Here is a 7,500-nt window from a genome sequence, read left to right on the forward strand (position 1 = left end):
TATGTTGAACTCTATCAGGCTCAGTGCCCACGGCGGGGCTTCGGCAAAGTCGGGGTGGGGGGAGTCCATGCCCTTAGCAAGAAGCTGTTCTTTGAGCTGATGGCGTATCAACACCCTGGCTGTATGAGACAGCCAGGAGTTGTTTGCAACGAGCTCGTTGTCTTGTTCGAGGCATCTGACTAATTTTTGTCTTAGGCTTGTGTTCCTGGGAGCCTGGATGACCTTTGACAGAAATTGTGTTGCCGTTAGATCGATTCGTGAGTCCAGGGGGAGAAGGTTTGCCTCCATCAGGAGGTTGAGGACCTTCGTCCACCTCGGGGCACCCAGAATGATCCTGGCAGCTTCATTTTGGACTGTTTCTAATTTGTCTGTGTGCTTTTTCTTTGCAGCAATTAGAGCAACTGAGGCATAGTCCACAATGGGCCGGACAGCATGTACATAGAATGATCTTAGTACTTTGTGTCTGGCCCCTATGCGTCTCCCAGTCATTGCTCTCATGACAGACAGTCTTGCTTTGGTTCGGTCAACCAGGTACTGGACCTCCTTATGGAAGGAGAGGGTCCGGTCTATCCTTACCCCAAGGTATAGGTAGTCCTTGACCCATTCTAATTCCACTCCCTGGATTTTCAGTCTTGTGCCTCGAACTCTCTGTCTCAAAGCCATGGCTTTGGATTTGGCAGCAGAGATCTTTAGTCCCGTCCTACAACACTCCTCTGACACGAGGTCCAGACAACGCTGGGCTTTATTCTGGCTGCGTGGTCCAGTGGAGGTGATAGCGAGATCGTCTGCATACGAGATGATCTGGCACCCCACTGGGAGGTTTATGTTGAGGATACAGGACATTAAAGTGTTGAATAGGGCTGGACTGAGAACCCCACCCTGTGGCGTTCCATTTTCGAGCGGCATGTGCTGCGATAGGTGACCCTGGAATTTGACATTGGCAGTCCTGTTCCTGAAGTAGTCACCTATCCAAGCCAAGAGCTTTCCTCTGATTCCCTTCTGGATCAGGCTTTCCTGAATGGCAAGCGGACTTGCCAGTTCAAAAGCCTTCTCCAGGTCAAGGAATACCACCACAGCTGGGCCCTTGCTGATTGTGCTTAAGAGCGTGGCTAAGCTGTGTGCTGTGCCCATGCCCCTTGTGAACCCGTGAAGGTGTTCGTGCGGGGGTCCCGTTTTCCATTGAAGCCGGTTTAGTACCATCCTCTCAGCCGTCTTGGCCAGGCAGCTGAGCAGAGAGATGGGGCGGTACTTCCCCGGCTCCTTTGGTTTTGGGACGGGAACTATGGTAGCCCTCTTCCAACTCTGGGGTAGAGTGGAAGTTTCCCAGGACTTGTTGATGAGTTGCAAGAGTGCACGCTCACCTGCTAGTCCTAGGTGGGAGATAATGGGGTACGAGATCCCATCAGAGCCCGGGGCTGTGTTGGAACTGGTTTTATAGGCTTTCCTTAGTTCCCTCAGAGAAAAGATAACGTCTGAGTTATCGGGTTCGGCTGCCCTTTCTCTGATCTGAGCGTGTCTGTCTGGCTGTAGACGCTCTTGTCTTGCCCTCAGCTCGGCTGGCAGACTGTTGCTGCTCGTTCTCGCAGAGAACTCGTGCGCCAGTCTGTTAGCCTCTGTTTGGGGGTCGTGATGGGTGCACCTCGGGGCTGAGCGGCTGGTAGCTCGCTTGACCCGTTGCCACAGCTCTGAAAGGGTGGTTTGGTGGTCGAAGGACTCACACCATTCCAGCCACTTTTCCTGCCTGACTCTGTTGGCAGTTTCCTTGGCATCCGTGACAGCTTCCCTTAGGAGGGATAGGTTGTCAGGGGTTCTTTGCCTTCGGAATAGTTTTCGGCACATGTTCACCCTGTGGTTGACCTCCCTGATCTCGTCATTGAAGTACCAGGCGTCTTTGTGACTTCTGGACCCAGGCCGAGTTTTGGGTATGGTCTGTGAGGCTGCTTCATTAATGGCGTTTAGCAGGCTGGCTTCGAGCACTTCCACATTTTCGCTTTGTGGGGTATTGTTGCATCTCAGACAGAGGGCCAAGGCGTTTTGAAACGCCTGCCAGTTGGCCTTGTCTGTTTTCCATCTTGGATTTGGTCTTAGGATTTCGGCTGGGCCAGCATCCATGAGGGTAGTTATAGTGCCGTAATGGTCACTTGTGACGGTCTCATCGACACACCAGCCAATCCTCCCCACCAGAGTCGCAGTGGCCAGGGTGAGGTCTAGGACCCCTCCTCTGACATGCGTTGGCTCTTGGGTGTTGAGGAGAGCGATCTCAGGGAATGTGATAGCCGGCCGCATCCGGTGCCCGGCAGGGAGCCAGGATGGGGTGGTGTGCATTGAAGTCTCCCCCTATGATCACTCGGTCGTGTGCAGCAGAAGCACAGACCTGGCTGATGTCTAAGCTTTTACAGCGTGGCCGGCTGTACACATTGTACAGTTTGAGGGGCCCCCCGGCCAGGTGAACCTCGACGGCAAGGGATTCAACATCGTCTCCACAGTGCGATGCATCGGCTATTGCGGAGCAGGGGATTGTTGCTCTCACAAGGGTGATCAAGCCTCTCTTGCCAGGTGTTCGTGGCAGTGTGAAGGCATGGTACCCTGAGAAGCGAACAGTGTCCACTGTTAATGTCTCCTGGAGCATGACAATGTCAATGTTCCTTGATCGCACTACTGCTTGGAGAAAAGCGTTCTTTGCAGAGAAGCTATTGATGTTCCACTGTAGGATGCTCAGATGGTGTGTCATGATGTTACTCAGTGATAGTTACATCAGAGACATCGTCGGAGTCTGACAACTCCATTGCGAGGTCCTCGCTGGTTGAGGGCTCCTCGTCTGTTGTCAGGCTATCCTTGGGTCCACTGGGGGGTGGAGAGCCTTTGGTAGCTCTGACTTTGGTTAGTTCGGCTTTTCTCTCAGGCTTTTTCTTGGCTGGCCTTGCTGGCCTTGCCTGGGCAAGGTCAGCGTGATCTGGCTCTGGCTGCACAGATTCAGCCTGTTTTGGCTCTGCCTGTGAAGGCATGGCCTGGTTTGGAGTGGGGAGGGGAGTCTCGTCCTGGGGTGAGGGTGAAGCTGGTTTTTCTCTAGCCAGCTTTCTTCCCTTCAGGGCTGCGACAGTCTGGGTCATTGCCGTCATGGCGACCGAAACTGCCTTCTCGGCCTCCTCACTCGACCTCCCCAGGGCTGTTGCTACTGCTGTGACAACAGCAGTTAACAGGAGAGTCATATCGTCCTCGTCAAAGAGGAGATGATCATCTGTTGGGGAGGTTTTTGTGGTGCTCTTAGAAACTTTTTTCTTTAGTTTCTTTTTCTGCACCTTTGGCATTGTCGGAAACTCCTTTTTGTTGGAGACATCCGGTGTCGGCTGGGGGGCGGCTTCCTTCCTCTTAGGAGGTCGGGGGGCCTTTTCGCTTTTGTTCCTTCCCCAGACATGGGTGCCCGGTGGGGCAGGAACAAAGTCTGATCGGTTTTGAGCAACCTCTTGTCGCCTGAGGGCCGCCTTTTTCCTGACAGAGCAAGTCAGGCTCCAGGCATGATGCTTCTTGGCACAGTTGGGACATTTGGCTGTTGTGTCCCTCTTTTCCTCTTTGTATGCCTTGAGGCATACCTCTGTGTTGTGTGCCTTGCTACAGACACCACATTTAGGCTTGGCTGTACAGTTAGCCTTGTGGTGACCGTATTTCTGGCACTTGAAACACCGAAGTGGTTCTGGCACATACGTTCGAAGGTTGTAGGTGCCCCAGTTACCCAGATCAAGGGTAGTGGTTGGGGCACCTTTCATGGTCACCAGGACTTGCCTGGTTGGGGTCTTCCCCTTCGACATTCGGGAAGCCTGCACGACCTGTGGGTGTGAAGCGATCAGCTCCACATCGTACGAGACTGAGAAGCCAAGTAGCACCATCTTGGTTCTCTTTTCCTCGGGACTTAGTGGGGAAAGACTCACTTTTCTCCCATCAGTTAGCTCCTTCGTTTCCCGGAGGAAATTTAAGGTAGCTTGATCTTTGGGCATTATGATCATGCCCTGATCTCGGGCGACCCGGATCGACAACCGGATTTTCCGTTGCAACTCCAATGCCCTGACCAATTGGTAGGCATTGTCGAAGCCTTCGGGTTTAGCTGGCACTTTGAACTGGGTGAAGCGTTTAGGGGGTCCCGACTCTTCATCAGAGTCGGTATCCGGCCTCGGACGCTTCGGCCCGCCCTTTCGGCTTTCGGGCTTGTTTGAGGAGGCAGGAGCTGATGCGGCTGGTTCAGCCTGCTCTCCCCTCTCAGTCGGGGAGGCCGTCTGTGAACTCAGGGGCCTCCCTGGCTTAGCTGCTGGCCTGGAGAGGCCAGCTCGCGAGTCAAGATCTTTGACTATTCGGTGGACAGACCCATTGGCTTCGGTCTTGTCCACCTTAGCAGCAGGGGTGACAGTGTCATCCTGTGCTTGGGGCTTTCTTTTGCCACCGGAAGGCGCATATGCCTTCATGGTGACTACCGTGGTCTGGGCCTTGCGCGGTTCGTCAACTGTAAGTTCAGTCTGTGGGGGGTGTTTGATTGTTTTTTCCATGAATTGGTAAGTGCTTCATCCTCTCACGCCCCCACCCACCACGGAGTCCAACAAGGGGAAGCTGAGTGTCAGAACCAGTGTCTAACAGCAACAGGAGTGATGAGAGGATATACGCAGCCAATAGCCATTGTGACGGCACTCACGGACCATTGTGAGTGCCAATGGCGGCATGACTGCTTGACCCTAGCCTCCCGGGGGAGACCAGCCGATTGACCGTGACCGGGCCGGGATCAGGCCGCCTGTCTTGCTGGAATAGAGGACCAAAGAGGCGTGTTGCTAGCCGCAGGGCGTACTCGTTCACGGCATCGCTCAACCTCCAGGATTCCCGTCTCCACAGCGCACAAGGCTGCCACGCACGGCAAACGCGTGGGTAGGTGTAAACCCCTGGGGAGAGACCAGAGGGGATGCCCTTCCACCTACGAGACATCATTGTTTGGAGCCTTTTTACTCAGCCCTCTGAGGCAGCCACCCAAAGGTTGCTTCACCGCAGTGAGGGAAGAGGAGTCTTGCACTTTTACCAGGCAGTTCCTTTCATCCCTCTGAAGCAACCACCCAAAGGTTGTTTCACCTCAGTGAGGAAGGAAAGGACCTGTGTCTTTTCAAAGTAGTTCCCCCTTCCCTCTAAAACAGCCACCCAAAGGCTGTTTCACCTCAGTGAGGGAAGGGAGGTTTTGCGTTCTTGTCAGGCACTTCCTTTCGTTCCCCTGAAGCAACCACCCAAAGGTTGTTTCACCTCAGTGAGGAAGGAAAGGACCTGTGTCTTTTCGAGGTGGTTCACCCTTCCCTCTAAAACAGCCACCCAAAGGCTGTTTCACCTCAGTGAGGGAAGGTACTCGAAAACCATTCCGGACGTCTAGACGGGAGCGGTCGCCTGTGTGAAGGGCAGGGCCACAAACCGACCGAGAAGCGGGGCGGCACGGGGAATGGTTACCCCGGCGGCCCCCGGCCGGCTGCGTGATGCGAGCCCGCGACCTTTGCCGTGCCCGGAAGCGCAGATGGTGGCGCGGCAGAACAGAGAAGCGCCCCAGGCAGTGCAAGGGCTGGGTGAGAGCGCGAAGAGTGGCAGGGGGGTGGAGGTTACTAAGAAAGCAGGTGCGCTTGTTTTATTACCTTGCCAATCAAGGCGGTCATATCAAATTACACTCAGTGCGCTTGCGTAGGATTTGAAAACGGGCTAGATAGAGGGTTGAGCGGCGGCGTATTTGATTCTACACTGCCAAAAAGACTTCTTAACTCAACTCTTATGTCGGCTTGTTGACTGCATGTTCATGCTACTCAAGTCGCGGTTGGAAATCCGTGAGTAACCTTTATCCGCTGCAGGCCAGAACACACGCGTGGCGCATTGAGCGAGAGAGAAAGCAAGGACGATAAAGGGTGAATGGGTTTAAAGAAAACAGGGATACAGAGAAAGGAAAACGGAGGGGACTTAAAGAGAAAGGGGGTGAACAAGAAGAATGGAAAAACAAAAAAAAAGGGGTGGGAAAGGGCAGTAGGGGGATAAGGGAGCGAAGGGTGGTTTAAACACGAAGAACATGAAAGCAGGAATGGGCAGATGTAAGGCATGGAGTAGGAGGGAAGGAGTGAATTTAAGGAAGATATGGGAGTGAGAGATTTGGCAGAAGGGGAGAGGGAAAGAAAGAGGTAAAGGAGAGGCGAAATGAGGAGAACGAATGATTAAGACAAGATCTATAATCTTTATTGTTATTACTTTCATTGTTATTTTTGTTGATGTTAATATTATCTTATCTTGTTTCATATAATTTCCACGGGTCCCGCTACTTATAATCATCATGATTATTATTAGTAGTACTACTATTATTATTATTATTATTATAATAATAATAATAATTATTATTATTATTATTATTATTATTATTATAATTATAATAATAATAATAATAATAATAATAATAATAATAATAATAATTATTATTATTATTATTATTATTATTATCATTATTATTATTAACATTATTAATTTTATTATTATTATCATCATCATCATCATTATTGTTATTATTAATATTTTAATTATCATTATTATTATTATTATTATTATTATTATTATTATTATTATTATTATTATCATCATCATCATTATCATTATCATTATCATTATCATTATTATCATTATTATTATCATTATCATTATCATTATCATCATTATTATTTTTTTTATTATTACTATTATTGTAATCCTCATCATTATCATTATTATCATCATCATTACTATTATTATCACAGTATGACTGTCATCATTATTAGCATTATTATTATTCATTATTCGTATTATTATCATGAACAACAGCTATATTACCATTCTTCTTTAATATTATCATAATCACCTTTATCACATATCATTACTGTTGTTACTGGCGTTGTTATTAGTATTATAATTACCATTATCCTTTTGAGCATTTAATTATGATAGTAATAATGGTAATGATAATTATAACAGTAACAATGATAGAAATGATAACAATGATAATGACAATAATAAGAAACAATATTAAGAACAATAATTATGATAATAATGTAAATAATTATAAGGATAATAATGATGATAATTTTATCAACAACAACAACAATAATAATAGTGATAACGTGTTGAGCAACAACAACATCAACAATAATGTTAATTATAATAATAATGATGATGATGATGATAATGATAAAAATAAAATGATAAAGATAATAATTATCATTCCTGTCATCATCTTAGTCTTATCCTTATCATAACTATCATTTGTAACATTGTTATTGTTATCATCATCATTTTGATAATAAGTATTATGATAATAAGTATCTTTACCACCATTACTGTTATTATCGTTATTAGTACAATTATTAGCATATTTTATATTTTGTTTTTGTTATTATTATGGTTAGTAATTACTTTTACTTTTATGATTATTATTTTCATTTTTACTACTACGATAGTTATATTACTATTTATCATTACCAT

The sequence above is a fragment of the Penaeus chinensis genome, chromosome 31 (assembly GCF_019202785.1).
Source record: "Penaeus chinensis breed Huanghai No. 1 chromosome 31, ASM1920278v2, whole genome shotgun sequence".
Lineage (NCBI taxonomy): Eukaryota > Metazoa > Arthropoda > Malacostraca > Decapoda > Penaeidae > Penaeus > Penaeus chinensis.